Source organism: Lynx canadensis, chromosome A3 (genome assembly GCF_007474595.2).
Source record: "Lynx canadensis isolate LIC74 chromosome A3, mLynCan4.pri.v2, whole genome shotgun sequence".
Taxonomy (NCBI): Eukaryota; Metazoa; Chordata; class Mammalia; order Carnivora; family Felidae; genus Lynx; species Lynx canadensis.
The window spans coordinates 90,508,704-90,525,493 of NC_044305.1; positions in this window are offsets into that span (position 1 = coordinate 90,508,704).

Consider the following 16,790-nt stretch of genomic DNA (forward strand, 5'->3'; position numbering starts at 1 on the left):
GTAAAACCAATCAAGGATTAAAAGCTTTTCTGCATTAGTTCTTTTTTCCTGTTGATATTTCTTTAGATTCTTTCTTTTGAGACCTCCTGGCTCTTGGCCCTCTTCCTCTAGAGCAGCTGGATTAACGAAAAACTCTCTGCCCTGGAGTGAGCTTTGATTGGCTCTGCTCTAGAATTTAGAGAAAAAGAGTCCCACCTAGGCCAGGATTAAGTTTGGGCCTGGAGTTAGTCTGGGCTTTGGGCTAAGGTGTCCAAAAGATTCATGTGTGGCCTGACTGAGCTCACAAAGTTTAGAAATCCAAATGGGGATTTAGGGCCAAAATTCTCTTGTGAACTGTATGTTTCCTTATTTTGTCAGGAATTTATGGGAGGGATGAGCAGCTGACCATAAATTTGGAGATTTGGTATTATAGGAATTTCTCACTTTCTGCTGGGAAAGATTTATACTATATGACCATAATAGTTTGCTGACAGTTGTCTTTGTCGTTGTTGCCAAAAACAGATGTAGAGAATTATTTGAGAGAAAGGATCAAGAAAATGGATCCTCTTGAAATATAAGGGAAGAGGGGCTCCTGGGTGGCTCAGCTGGTAAAGCATCTGACTTTTGATCTCAGGGTCATGAGTTCAAGCCCTACATTGGGCGTGGGGCCTACTTAAAAAAAAAAAAAAAAGGCATGTTAAAGAAGGAAATCAATCCTTACTGACAATGCTTGGCAGTCATATTGACTTTAAAAACACGCAAGTGGGTCTAGACAGTAGAAAAATACCAAAAACCTAGAGGAAAACATTAGATGCATGGGAAAATAATGCTCTCATGCATGACTTTCTTTGGGAAGCTGGTGAACATAGTGTATGTGAGGGAAAACAGCACTGGGAGCACAGAGATGCTGATGACCACAGGCAACTGAAGGATCAATTGGAGAGAGAAAAACTAATTTGCTCTGGTGAAGGAAGGGAGTATAGAAAAGAAAGGGACATCCAAGTAGTTCCTGTAATGATCCCGTCTTTCTCCTGAATAATCCATGTCTCCTTCCATGCAGCAATTCTCCCAATATCATATGAGCACGCCATAGCATATCTCTCATCTTAAAAACAAACAATAGCAAAATCCTCTTCACTCTTTATCACATTGGTATATTCTGTTTCTTCAAAGCACTTACTACTTAAAGTTCTTATGTATATCGTTGTTTATTTATTATTTGCTTCCCTGCTCTAGGAAATAATTTCTATGAGGAGAGGGATCTTGTCTTTCTTGTTCAGTGCTATTTTGTCAGGGTCCTAGAATAGTTTTTGGCACATAGTTGGGGCTCAATAAATATCTCATGACTGAATTTAAGAAGTTGAGTGGTATGAAGATATGGGATATAATTACCCAAATAAAAATAGATTTCTTTCAAAGGTAATTATAAGTTCCGGGGACAGAAAGAAGGGGCTGAACTATAACCCTAAAAATAATGGGAAAAGCAATTCCATTATCTACTTGGTTATAGACCAAGGATGACAGACACATGGCATACCTGTTGCTACTTAACATTCTGCTTTCAGGATAGACATTACTAGTCTATTACAATTCTTCTATCTACAGAGAGTATTTACTGCCTCTCTGAATATTGAATCCATAGTACAAATGGAAGATGAAATTTTGTATAGAAAGACAGGTTTGGGGGAAGATCTTATCAATATGAAAGGCCAAGCTTCCTTTTTAAAAAACAGCAACAACAACAACACATTGTACTTAACATTTTAACCATTTTCTAGGTATGCAGTTCAATAGTGTGAAGTATATTCATTCACATTGTGCAACAGCATATCTCCAGAACTTTGTCATTTTGCAAAACTGAAACTCTATACCCATGAAACAATAGCTTCCCGTTTTCTTCTCAGCCCCCAGCAATCACGACTCAACTTTCTGTTTCTATGAATATGACTATGTTAGCTACCTCACAGAAGTGGAGTCATCAAGTATCTTTATGGGTATAAGGTGAGGTCTCATGATAGTCTTAATTTGCATCTCTTTAATGATTAATGGTGTTGAGCATCTTTTCATATGGTTGTTGGACATTGGCATATCATCTTTGGAGAAATGTGTATTAAGGTCCTTTGCCCATTTTTAAAAATTGGGTCATTGTTCTCTGCTGTTGTTGAATTATAGTTTGTATTTGTTTTATTTATTTATTTATTTATTTATTTATTTATTTATTTATTTATTTTTAATGTTAATTTATTTTTGAGAGAGAGCACAAGCACAAGTGAGGGAAGGGTAGAGACAGAATAAACCATAGAATTTGAAGCAGGCTCCAGGCTCTTAGCTGCCAGCACAGAGCCCAGTATGGGGCTCCAACCCATGAACTGTGAGATCATGACCTGAGCTAAAGTCAGATGCTTAACCGACCGAGCCACCCAAGCACCCCTGAATTGTAGTTCTTTATACATTGTGAATGTTAACTCCTTATTAGATATATGACTTTCAAATATTTTCTCCCATTCCAGAGATTGCCTTTTCACTCTGTTGATTTTGTCTTTTAATGTACAGAGGCTTTTAAATTTGATAGAGTTACATTTGTCTATTTTTAAAAATATTTATTTTTGAGAGACAGTGTTGGCTGGGGAGGGACAGAGAAGGATGGAGACTGAATCTGAAGCAGGCTCCAGGTTCTGAGCTGTCAGCACAGAGTCCAACATGGGGCTCAAACTCATGAGCTGTGAGATCATGAACTGAGCCAAAGTTGGAAGCTTAAACTACTGAGCCACCCAGGCCTCCCTACCTTTGTCTATTTTTGCTTCTGTTGCCCATGTTTCTGGTGTCATATCCAAGAAGTCCAGGCCAAATCTTATGTCATGAAGATTTCCCCCTATGTTTTCTTCTAGGAGTTTTACAGTTTTAAGTCTTATGCTTAGATATCTAATCTATTTTGAGTTAATTTTTGTATATGGTGTAAGGATCCGACTTTATACTTTTGCATGTGGATTTCCAGTTTTCCCAGCACCATATGTGGAAGGGACTATTCCTGAAAGGCCAAGCTCCTTCTATAAGTAATGTTGCCTTACCATCAACTCTAGAGTGTGAATAAGGAAAAGAAAGAAGAGTTGCATGACTTTTCTTTTTTCTTTTCTAAACAAGTCAAACAACACCACAATTTAATTACCCCACATACACTGATCAAGGGGACCAATTGGAGAGCTCAGTATTTAGCCAAGGACAGATACCAAAACCAAAAGAAGAAAACCTGCTTGATGACATCCAAAAGCACAGGACAGAGGTGTTCTCCACTGACCATGACTGGCAGCTGTAAGTCCATCTTCTTGGAGAGCAGCTGGCTCCAGAGAAATACCTGGATAGAGTAGTGGGAATGAAGGGAAAGCATGGGTGAGACTAAGAATGGGACATCTCTTACCCAGTTTCTGAATATTTTTATTTGGGTAAGGAGACAAAAGGGGGAGAGAAAGCAACTGGGATGTTGTCTTTTTATTAAAGTGTGTGTGAAACCAACACTTGAACTGTAGATCTAGTGCTTCCTACAATAATCAAGAAGAACCAACAAGTATTTATAAAGCCTACAAGGGCCTGCTGGGGATAAATGTCAAGAAGCAGAGAGTCTTTCCCTTGGTTTTACCTCCTCTCCCCACTACACACCTAAAACACTACACTATATTATGCAACTGGCACATGAGTTACCTCCAGAACATGAGAACACTGCTCATGGCCAGTGGGGGAACTCTTTGGCTAAGAGACAGACTTCTGCCCAATAGAAGTAATCTGAAGAAACTTTGCAGAAATATTGTCAATATAGTTGACATGTCAAGCAAACAAACAGATAAGCAAAACCTCAGAGAGAAGGAGCACACTCTACTTGCTTAGGTTCCCTGCTGTTGTCCATGCTCTTGACTTCACAAGACACTGATGGGGCCCTGAGATGACTTGTCCAGAGAAGCTAGGCCAAAAGGCTTGTTTAGACCTTGCCTAGACACTGCCTTATCCTCCAGTGGGCCTTTCTGTGGGTGAATCATCTGAGGCAGGACCACATGAGACCAAGAGAATGGTTTGTATGTCTCCTCTGGGAGTGGCACTGGATATACAAAGGAGATGAAGGACGGAAGTAGGGTGAGTATCAAGAGGGACCTATTTGCTCAGGGGAATCTGTGTGGGAGATGAGTCACTCCTTAGATGTGCAATAGACTGGAAGAACACCTTCCAGGTGTGTCTTCTGGCCTGGATAATTTCCCCACTTGTCCTCCAGCCTCACCTGCTGGGCCTTCCTCTCCCCTTCTCATTCCTCTGTGCCCTTTAGTACTTCAGGTGTCCTTATTGTTCAAGAAGCCATCACCTGTCCTCAATTCTTTCTCCATCTATCACATCATCTTTTTTCCACACCCAAACTGCTTGGGCCACATTGTTTACACTAGCCATCTCTCTCTCTCTCTCTCTCTCTCTAAGTGTATATGTTTAGAGAAAGAGAGAGAGAGCGTGCATGTGCATGTGTGAGCAGGGGAGGGGTGGAGGGAGAGGAAGAGAATCCCAAGCAGGCTGTGCACTGTCAGTGTGGAGCTCAAACCCATGTGGGACTCGAACCCACAAACTGTGAGATCATGATCTGAGCCAAAATCAAGAGTCAGACACTTAACTGACTGAACCACCCAGGTGCCCCTGGCCACCTCTGTTTGGCATCTAGATTTCCAGGCAGTTTATAGACATCACTGCCTTTCATCCTCTCCACAACTCAACAAAAATTAATGAATTAGCTATTATTTACCTCATGTTAGGAAGCTCATAGACACCAAGTAGCTTTATCATAGTCCAAACTAGTAACTGATAAGAGTTGGGATTCAAACCTAGTAGTGTCTGCTCTTAACTTGTATTCTTGTATTCTAGCATTTTCCAAAGTGTGTCATTTAGAAGACAAGCATTCAGTGGGATTTAAATAGAAACACTGTAAAGGAATTTGAAAAATGTATAACTTTGAAAATAAACATTATGTGCTTTGTCCTGATATTTTGAAAAAATCTGCCTCTAGAAATGATGTGTCATATCTTGCACAACCAGTATTTCCTGATGGGGGTGCTGTTGGTCTTTAGTCAGAGGATGTACAGTGTAGCAGGTTAGTATTTCTGGTCCCCACCAGGTAAATGCCAGTGAGGTCCTCAATCAATGTGCAACTAAGAGTGTCCCCCTATGTCCAGATGTCCCTTGAGGATATAGATGCTACTGCCTCCAGTAGTGGATAACTAATCCTAGATCATAATTACCATGAAGTCAGGGACTGTGTCTCTCTTACTCATTCCTGCATCCTCAATATCTGGCTCTTAACAGGCCTTTAGTAGGTGTCAGGGTCATTTAATGCACAAATGTGTGACAACATATGGGCAGCATTCAACCACCATGTTGGATGTTATCTAATCTGATCTCACTGAGCATATTGTCTATATAATCTTCATCAAGCCTCTGATAGTATTCAATATTTATTATGTATTAGATAAATGAATAAAATCTTTGTCATTTCTTACAGCATTTAAGTCATCTATTTTATTCCAAGCATGAAGTTTTCTATTACGTGAACTCTTGTTGCTGCCCCATCTATACACCGCAGTTACAATAGTGTTTGATTTTTACATGTTTGGGTCAGGCCACCTTATACAATTCTGCCTACTGACAGTGGCCAATCACCAAAAGTGTCTAGTCTCTTGCACCCTCATGATCCCCTTTCATGAACAGTTCTGGAACCTCACTGCTCTCTTGGTCTTCTTTTTATTCCTAATGTTTGTGCTTCCCCTGCTTGCTTCCTCAGATAGTCCCCCTTCTCATGTTGCACTCTTCCTTCAGGGAAGCTCTTCTTCTCAAATCCAAACATACATATGAACAGAAACACAGGTATGGATTAACTGTGGCCGCTAATGTGCCCATTGTGTCTTCAGTGGTTCATTTTCAATTTTGAAGGAAGATACCAACCAACCCCTGACTAGAGTTTCCAGTCATTTCTTTGCCTCCCAAGATTCTGTTCTTTTGATCTTTGCATTTTTTCACTCTCTCATTGGCTTCAATGTCTCTGGCAGAAACAGGAATAGGCATTTCTGGAAGAACAGGGGTTGGTGGTGGGAAGGTGTGCAGTACTAGCCCTAGAACTAGCCCATGGGGAGGAACAGGCTTTGGGAGAACCGATCCAGCCAGAGAGGCTGTAGCAGAGCAGCAGGCTGCCAGGCAAACTAGACTTTCAGCCTTGATCCAGTCAGACTCTGTGCCAAAAGGGAGTCTGATAGAATGTGAGACATTGTGATGAAGGAACTGGGTTGAAGGAACGTGGAAACACAGGCACAAAGCCAGCCATAGAGGCTCTCTGAAGTAGTAAGCCCTATCTGCACAATTAGAGTGATCTGGGAAGGCTTTCAGAAGGAGCTGGGACTGGATTTGGGGCTTGAGGAAAGGGTAGGATTTGTAGAGTTGAAAAGGAGTATGATAAGCCACTTCCTGTGACGTGTGAGGTGAGGTCACTTATCACTCAGTGACTTGCACCTTAGCAGGGCATTTCCATGTTTTCATTGGCTGAACTCACCTGTGGGCTAATGGGCCTGACGCCAGGCCAGGATGCTGATTCACAAATGCACCTGAGGTGACTTCTGGAGGGGTGTCACCTTGTACCTGATTTACACTTTACCGGGTATACAATAGTTTCTATTTGTTCTAACCAAATTGACCAAATCCAGTTCAGCAAGGGAGATGAAGCACAAAGCTTCTCTTTAAAAATGGTTGAAAACACACGTGTGCATATAGTGTTTACAAAGTTTAAGTACATTATGTTTTAAATGAAGAGAGATTATGTCTGCATTTCATGGCGGAGTATTAAAAATAAGAGGGGGATTTATTAGTCTGGATCCATGAAAGCTCTTGCCCACGGGAAGCCTGAGATGAGAGGTCACAAACTCAAGGAAGATTACATAAATAATGAAAGAAGACAACTGTGGTGCAATAGGAAATGTGGGAAGTTTGGAGAGCACACACCCCATTTAGAGGACAGCTGCTATTTTCTTTTCTGGTCTGTGTCTGTGCAAGGAGTGCCCACTGTGGTTGGATTTTCTAATTTTTTTTAGAGAAGCCAGAAATGCTGAATTTTTGTAAGAAATACCTTAGTCTGAGGAACATTGTATGGTGTGTCTCCTGCCATGGATCACCAATTTTCAGTCTCTGCCCTAGAGGCCACCTACTTACAAAAGTCACTCATTACTGTCCTCATTTGTCCTGCAAGGAAGAGTAGGCACCAGCAGGAAAAAGTCCAGTCCCTAGTCTGACATGAAAGACCCCTGCCTATTTCTCCAGGCTTATCCTTCCCTGTGTTCCCCCTCAGACTTTATGCTTCAGCCCTGCTGAGCTAACTGTAACTGTCTAATGTGCAAGGAACAGAGAGCCAACTTTAGCCTTAATCTAAGTCCTTGGGAAAACGGAGTTTCACTGGACAGCTGAGCTGAGACTGTGTGGAAATTCTAAAATATGTTGACAACATTTTTCTGTATTCCTTCCATTAGGTAGAGGGTTTGAAAACTGGTTGGGCTTTTGTGACAAGTTCAACCAAGAGTGTATGTGGGAGTAACACTGTAGGACTTCTGAGGCTAGGTCATAAAAGGTGATTCAGCTTCTGGAAATCTCCCTCTTGACTTCTTCAGCTGCCATCTAAACAGTCTGCTCTGGAGCTGCCATGATGTGGGGAAGCCCAAACTAGCTCATGGGGAGAGACAACATGGAGATGTTCTGAGATAAGTGCCGAGCCAGCCCTTGGGTGCTCCAGCTCCCTATTGTTCAACCTCTTAGTGACCTGACTACAACCGCCAGAGAGACTTGGAGCCAGAACCACCCAGCTGAGCACTTCCCAAATTCCTGACTCATGAAAACTCAAATGATGATGATTATAATAAGCCACTAGGTTTTGGGGGATGATTTGTTATGCAGAACAGACTTGAAATAGAACTCAAAGTTTGGGCAGGAACAGGAGCAGCTTTAGTGTGCAGTTCCTAGTCTAGTGTGGTGTTTTGCTTTTCTGAACTCGACTCTGTTCACTTACTAGCCAAATGCGTGCTATTCTTCCTTTTTAAATTCCAGAGGAAGCCAGGGTGATTGGCTGATTTAACTAATATCACCTATAGTGAATACCTCAGAGCACATTCCAGCCAGCCTGAGTCTTTGGGTCTGATGCATACATACCCAATCTTGTTGAAAACCAACTATCACAGCTGGCCACATTAGGGGTTTGTGGGTATAGCACTTTCAGTCTGAAGAGGAAGTTAGAGTGGCAGGTGTCCAGTGGACCTGTGTGGCACCTGTGCCTTACTATCTTGCGGTACTGTGCTTCATGCTTTAAAATTACCGCACTCCCATCTTCTGAGTCTCAGTCTAGCATTACCTTCCCTATGAAGCTTGGCCATTCTTCTTGGAGATTTCCCCTGTGTCTTTGAATTCCTGCCCCACTTGGAGGAACTCACAGCTTCCCTATCCATCTCTCTCAGGAGGCTAATTGCTTCTGGAAGGCTGGGCCTGGAGCGTGTTCATCTCAGTATCCCCTGTGCTGGGCTCTGCTGCTGGCTCATAGCAAGGGCTGGTTGAATCATTGTTCAGTGAATAGATGCATTTAGTTAATTGAGGGAGAAAGAAGTCACAGTATTAGTTATCCTTGAACTTGGAGTGTTTTTGATGTCTGGGTTGAGAAGCCAGGTTCTGTGCCAGTGCCCCTCATAGCTTTTTGACACTGGCTCATTGATTATGTTTTTCTGTTACCTGTGGAAGGAATAGGTTGTATCCTAAGTGTGTGGTCTGGAACTTGAAGCACATTTTCCATCACAGAAATGATGTTGCAAGTTGGTGATTTTCAAGTTAAAAATAACACTAACAAGTCATGAAGCTCTCCGCAAAAGAAATTGTTCCTCATTTACTCTCTTGCTCACCCTACCCTCTTCTCCTGCCTTACCCCCCACACCTAGCAGATCCTCAAGGGCCCCTAGAAGCTCAGATTTGAAGTCATAGGTGAGCATTGGGCCCTTGTCCACCCTAGGAAGCCCAGTGAGCTCCCAAAATAAAGGGCTCCTGTCATTGTAAACTGCCCAAAACTTGGCGTAAGAAGTGCCTCTCAAGTCCTACCCTGCACACATGGTGGGAACACGGCCAGAGGCAGCACAAGGGATCTTCAGAAATGAATTTCCATTTCTTCAGTGCTTCCTTTAGATGCATTCTTTTGTTTAATTCTCACAACAGCTCTAGAAATTAGTGCTACCTTTCACTGCCATTCTATAGATGAGGAAACTGAGCTCAGAGAGCCTATGGGATGTGCTGGGGTCCCACAGGCTGTAAATGGCAAAACCAGGACTCAAAACTCACACTGTGAGGCCACACCACACTCTGAGGCCGAGGTAATTCAGGGTGGCTGGGTGGGCGTGGGTTACTTGTTTATAGCCATCTTATCACAGGGCTGCGCAGGTGGGGGAAAGGAAGGTGGCCCAAGAGGGCCAGTGTGGTTCTAGTATCTCTGTGGGTAGCATGTGGTGCTGAACGCTTGAGTGGAACACCCAAGGCACCAAGGCATGATAATGCTTTAAATGCACTTACCCTTTCTGAGCTACACTTTCTTCATCTATAAAATAAGGAAAATGATAAAAATTTACCCTAGAGGATGTTGGAGATTAAAAATAATGGATGTAGGGGGTGCCTGGGTGGCTTTGTTGGTTAAGTGTCTGATTTTGGCTCAGTCTCTTGGGTTGAAGCCCTTTCTCTCCCTCTCCTTTCTCTCTGCTCCTCCCTAACTTGCTCTCTCTTTCTTAAATAAATAATAAAAATTTAAAAATGCATGTAAAATGCTTGTGGCATTGATTTGTGTGGCTTTGTTTCCAATCTGCCAAACCATCCCACCCAGCCTGGGAGGGTTCTCCTCTGGATTGTCATGTGTTCATGGGGTCAGGACATCCAGGTCCAGGGCAGATGGTGGATACCTGAGAAGTCACATTTATCATTGGCCCCATGTAAATGACTGTGGATAAGGCATTGCTGAGAAGTTGTGGGGGAAAGACCATCCAACATCTACTCTAGTGAGGGATGGCCAAGTGGTCAGATGTTTCTCAGGCAGGTCTGTAGTGTGGAGTGAAGCATGTTACCATGGAAGTCAAAACTCTTGGGTCCAAATCTTTTAAATTATTCACTGTGTTCATCAGTGTCCTCATCTTTTAAAAGCAGGTGATGATGATGGTGATGTTGATAGTGGTGAGGACTATGCCAATACTCATCTCCTTGGCTTGATGGAAGATTAAATGAATTGATGCAGTAAAAAAAAAGAGCACATTGGAACCACACCCACATGTTAGATGTTATTATCATGCTTTTCCCCTTCGCTCTTTGTGTAGCTAGTGATAGAAGCCACAGGCCCTCCCACAAGAGTGCCCCTCACCCTTTTCTTTCTGTTTCTTAGCCGTCAGATTTTCTACATCCCAGACCTGCTGAAGCACAAAGGCTGGGAAGGGGGCCAGCAGTGAGACACCATATTAAAGATAACATTATTTTAAATGTCTCTGGGCCACTTTAAAAAGAACTTTGGGTCATATATCTAATTCCCTTCTAAATTCTAAAACAGAAAGTACTTTTTTTTTTAATATATGAAATTTATTTTCAAATTGGTTTCCATACAACACTCAGTGCACATCCCAAAAGATGCCCTCTTCTGTACCCATCACCCACCCTCCACTCCCTCCCACCCCCCATCAATCCTCAGTTTAAAGTACTTTCTTATAGTTGCCATTTATCATATCTGTTAGTGCAGAGTACTGCTCACCCATTCACTTGCTGTTCATTCCAGTGTTACCATTCAGCTCTTTGAAGTATTGATTTGTCACCTACCAGTTTATAGTGGTCCTTTGTGCATTAGGAAAGAACGGATCTGATTTTATTTTCATATTGTTTTTAAAGTAAGTTTTTTGATGACATTTGGAAGCTTATACTTTAAAGAATTTGAGTGAGGTGGGAGAAATTTTCTCTAGCACTTTAAAGGTGTCTGGAGTCCCTGTGATCTTCTCCCATACTAGTGCCAAGAGAAGGGAAGGGTTTCCAGCATTTTTCTATTCTCACCATGTTTTAGACTCTGGGTGCGCCTGGGTGGCTCAGTGGGTTAAGCGTTTGACTCTTGATTTCAGCTCAGGTCATGATCTCATAGTTGTGTGATGGAGCCCATGTGGGGCTCTGTGCTGACAACTCAGAGCCTGCTTGGGATTCTCTCTCTCTCTCCTGCTCTTCTCTCCATTCACACTCTCTCTCAAAATAAATAAATAAATAAACATAAAAAATAGTCTCTAAGTGTAAAGGAATTATATCCCAGTTCCTGGAAGGTTTGCAGGATAGAGGCATGGCCCCAGTGATGCTCTTTGACTCATTTTAGGGTAATGACAGAAGTCCAGAAGTCATTTGGATATTCAAGGGAGAAGAATGTGGTTTGCTCAAATACTCCTGGCCGGGTTTGGCTTCAGTCCTGGACAAGATTCTAGACTAGATTATTTAAAATAAATAGTAGTAGTAGTAGTAGTAGTAGTCGTGGTAGTAGTAAAGTTTGGGAGACTGGGAAAGCAACAATCACTGACATTCAGCCTGAGATTTTTAAAAATAAAATATGTCAGCCTGACCTTTCTAGTTCCTTAATATTGTATCTATAATAAAATATCTATTAAGGAAATAGACACAAGTTCTAAGCATAATAAAGACTTAATCCATATCTGTTGACTGAACAAATGGAAGCTTTTGCAAGGCTTTTGATAAGGTCTTTCTGACCTCGTTGGTAAAGTGGTGGCACAATGCAGACTGGACGTAAGGGCTATTGGCTGGGTTAGAATAACGCAGAAAATGCTATTCAAGCCAGCCTGGAGGCAGAGTTCTAATCTAGGCCATCACCCCCCTTGAAAGCTCTCCAGGACATGGATGCAACGTAGAGAACAGGCTCTTTGACCCACACCAGGCAGGGCAACAAATGTGCTGAGGGATGGAATCCAGAGCAACAGACCGTACTTAGCAATTTTTAAAACCTCCTTTGCCACCACCCCATCCTTGAATATAAGCAATGCCTGCTCACTGTAGGCAATCTGAAAAATATAGGAAAGACTAAGGAAGAATGAAAAAAAGATTCATGATCTGCCTTCACCTAAATATAACCACTGCTAACATGTTACTGTATTTCTTCGCAGTGCTTGTTTAATGCATACAGATTTTATCTGGATGAGTTCATTTTATACCCCCTTTTTACTTAAACTAAACTCTTTTAAGGTAGAGTTTGTAATAATATACACATTCATTCCAACATATATATATATGTGTTGGCTCTGCATGTGTTCATAATGGAGACAAATAATAGTAGCAAATATTAATATACTATTTTGCTAAGGCCCAGGTACTGTTCCAAGGGCTTTATATTTATGAACCTTTTTAATCCTTGCAATAATTCTATGAGGTGTTCTTATTACCCCCATTTTACAGATGAAGAAACTGAGGTATAGAGAGTTTGAGTAAGTTGGCTCAAATCACCCAAATAGTAGGTAGTGGAGGTAGGAATTTCTCTCTCTCCTGAAGTCTGTTTTGGTAGATTACACTTATTAAATGGTATTGGGATAATTGAATCGCCAATCTAGAAAAAAAAAATGAGGTTGACTTTAACTTCACACTTTACCTTAGTATAAGTTCCAGATGAGTCTGGGGTGCCTGGCTGGCTCGGTGGGTAGAGCACATGACTCTTAATATCAGGGTCCTGAGTTCAAACCCTATGTTGAGCATGGAGCCTACTTTAAATAAATAAATTAATTAAAAATTCCAGATGAGTCAAAGACTTCAATATAAAAGATAAAATTGTAAATATTCAAAAACAGTGGTTCTCAGTGCTGGCTGAGTTTTAGCATCACCTGGGGAATTTATTTAAGAATTACCAGTGTTTGGGCTTCACTCTAACTTTACCTCTCTGGAGGTAAAACCTAGACACAGCATTTTCTTTTAATGTTTATTTATTTTTGAGAGAGAGAGAGAGAGAGAGAGAGAGAGAGAGAGAAAGAGAGTGACTGGGGGATGGGAAGAGAGAGAGAGAGACAGACAGACAGAGAGAATCCTAAGCAGGTTCCACGCTGTGTACACAGAGCCTGACACCAGGCTGGAACCCACAAACTGCCAGATCATGACCTGAGCGGAAATCAAGAGTCTGATGTTTAACCAACTGAACCATCCAGGTGTCCCTAGACACAGTGTTTTGAAAGCTCCCCTGGTGGTTGGAATGCAGCCAGGGTTGAGAAGGTATGACTAAATGTATAGATTAAAAAAAAAAATAGGGGTGCCTAGGTGGCTCAGTTGGTTAAGCATCTAACTTCAGCTCAGGTCATGATCCCATAGCTCATGAGTTCGAGCCCCCCGTCGGGCTCTGTGCTAACTGCTCAGAGCCTGGAGCCTGCTTCAGATTCTGTGTCTCCCTCTCTCCCTGCCCCTCCCCAACTCCTGCTCTGTCTCTCTCTCTCAAAAATAAATAAACATTAAAAAAATTTTTTTTAAATCTGGGAAAAAAGAGAAACTAGAAAGTTCTGAAAGAAAAATCTGATAAATTCAATAGTGGGGTGTTATTGTTTAATAGGTATGGTGTTTCAGTTTGAGAAGATGTAAAGTTCTGGAGATAGACGGTTGCACAACAATGTGAATGAGCTTAATGCCATTGAACTGTATACTTTAAAGTGGTTAAAATAACAAAATTTATGTTATATATATTTTACCACAATATAAAAATTGCATTACAAAAAACATTATGGGCACAATCAAAATATAAACCACAGATTGATAAAAATAAGGTAACCTATCATAAAAAGGGGTTTACATGTAAGGAGTTACTGCAAATCAATAAGAAAAAGAGCAAACCACTGTAAAAATAGGTAAAAGATATGAACAGTTTACAAGAAAGAAAATATAAGTGACTCTTAAACACATGAAAAAAGACCATTCTTACTAATTGTAAGAGAAAATAAAATTAAAACTACACTAAAATATCATTATCACTCAGATTGTAGAAGACAAAAAAAAAGTTGGATAACTCAGTTATTGGTAAGGGTCTTAGGAAAAAGTCACTCTTATTCCTTGCTGGTGGGAATAATATTATATAAAGTGGTATATCTACTATGGTGGGCCTGTTTTACAATATCAGTCAAAATTCCCAGTGTGCACACACTTTGATCCCATAATTGCACACCTAGGAATTTATTCTATAGTAATATTCATATACCAGATGGCATACGTACAATATAAACCACAATATTAGTTGCAAATAGCAGAAGATAGATCTAAACATCGGTCAATAGAAGACTTGTCAAATAAATTTTGATGTGTCCATTATGTGTACTTTGGAGTACTCTGTGGGGTGTTAAAATAAGGCCAATCTATATATGCTAATATGGAATGATTGTTTCTGTGGAAACATCAAGTGTAAAACAAGAGAAGGGCTATAAAACACACATAATTCTATGCATGTAAGAGAATGGTAAGAAAGGTGGCTTCTAGGAAGAGGACTGGGATAGAAGATATTTTTCAGTGTGCTTTTTATTTTTTCAAGTTTATTTGTTTATTTTGAGAGAGAGAGAGAGAGAGAGAGAGAGGAAGAGCACAGGAGGCAGTGGGGTTGGGTAGAGAATCCCAAGCAGGATCTGCTGTCAGTGCAGAGCCCCATGCAGGGCTTGAACCCACAAACTAGGAGATCATGACCCGAACAGAGCCAAGATCAAGAGTTGGATGCTGATTGAGCCACTCAGGCACCCCTGTGTGCTTTTTAAATATTGATTTTAAAAACCTGTGAATGTTTAACCTCTCCAAAAGAATTTCTTCTTTTTTACATAAAGTTTAGTTTTCCTGGGGAGGGAAAGAGCAATACAAAATGGCATCTGGAAGGTTCAGAGGGTCAAGGATTTGTTATTGTCTGCCCTGTGTTTTTATTTATTTTTATTTATTTATTTAAACAAAAATTTTTTACATTTATTTATTTTTGATAGAGAGAGACAGAGCACAAGTGGGGGAGGGGCAGAGAGAGAAGGACACACAGAAATCTGAAGCAGGCTCCAGGCTCTGAGCTGTCAACACAAAGCCAGATGCAAGGCTCAAACTCACAAACCATGAGATCATGACCTGAGTCAAAGTCAGATGCTTAACAGACTGAGCCACCCAGGCGCCCCTATTTATTTATTTTTAAATGGTTATTTATTTATTTTGAGAGAGAGAGAGTAAGCGAGAGAGGGAGAGGCAGAGAGAGGGGGGCGGGAGAGAGAATCCCAAGCAGGTTCCATGCTGTCCTTACAGAGCCCCGTGCAGGGCTCAATCTCAGAAACGTGAGATCATGACCTGAGCCGAAATCAAGAGTTGGATGCTTAATTGACTGAACCACCCAGGCACCCCTACCCTGTGTTTTTAAATAGCTGAGGGAAGGCTTGACATGTTCATGTGACCAAGATAACATTGGCAGAAAAGAAACACTGCAAGGGACAGTTATCTAAGGAGTGAAATTGGGATCACAAGGGAGGCCCCCCACTTTGGGCAGGAGAAATGTATTGCACCTCCTTCCCAGAGATGGACAAGATAATGGGAGGATTGGTCCCTAAAGAGATGAAACCAGGGGTGTGGGGGTGGGGCTAGAGAGTTCTAGCCTCAGGGCCTCTATTTTCTCTGGAAAATATGAGATAAGTTATCTCCTGCTTCTGAGGGGCCCAGGGGCCTGAGGACAGTGATTAAAACTTAAAGTAGCTTTTGTGTGAAATCAAGTGAACATTGAGGAGGTGCAGGGGCTAACAGTGGGCAGATTTGAGGGCCCCATAGGCCACCAGTGATGGCAGTCTGAGTTTTCTCCAGCATTTTTCAGTGACCTGGGACACTGAGCAGAGGGCCAGTGGCAAATAAAGAAGGCAGATTGCGGGTGTCAGAGCAGATGAGGTCCGAGGCCCTGTGAGTAGAGGGTGAGCAATTGTATCTTGTGGCTGCCTCTTTGTCTTCCCAGTGACTGGGACCCCTTTCTGTCCCAGGGCAGGAGTCCCATCCCATCCAGTGCTCCTGGTCCCCAGGGCCCTAGAGGGTGCCCAATCATGGACACACCTACGGAATGTTTCCTTAATTATTCATTGGCCTCGCAGAAACCAAAACAAACAAATCCAGAGTCGTCATCACTTTCTTAAAGCTGTAAGGAGTCTTTTATCCTGAAAGGCATTATCCAGCTTATTTACCTCTCTTGTTTGCCAGACTCCTTTGCTGTTGTCAAATATGAAAACTACTCTCAAAGGAAGATATTTAATATATGAGTTTTTCAATATGCTCCAGGTTATGATTATGATGGCAAATCATTTGCAGGACTCCAAGTATTTCCTCCCCTTTCCTAAAAACATTTTCATCACTAGTGTTCCAAACTCCACTCTCAGTGATCCACTGCCACACACCTCTCTCCCAAAGTGTGTGTGTGTGTGTGTGTGTGTGTGTGTGTGTGTGTGCACGCGCCTGTTTTGAGGAGGAGTGGTATGGGAAGATGTCTCTCCAGGAGGGGAGCACATGCCCCGCCCCCCAGGGAAGGGTAACACTTTGTTTCTATCTCCTTAGTACTGGTGGCTTGCAGTTCAGAGGGGCCAGCAGACACTCAATGTGTGAAGAGTGAAGAGGGGAGACTCTTAGAAGCCATTTTGGAGATCATTGTGTGCCCTCCATAACGGGGGAGGGTCTACCCTTCCTCCCTCTGGGCTCTGCTGCATGCCCTGCTCTGGTTTTTTCTAACCTCAAAGAGCACAAGAGGTTGTCGA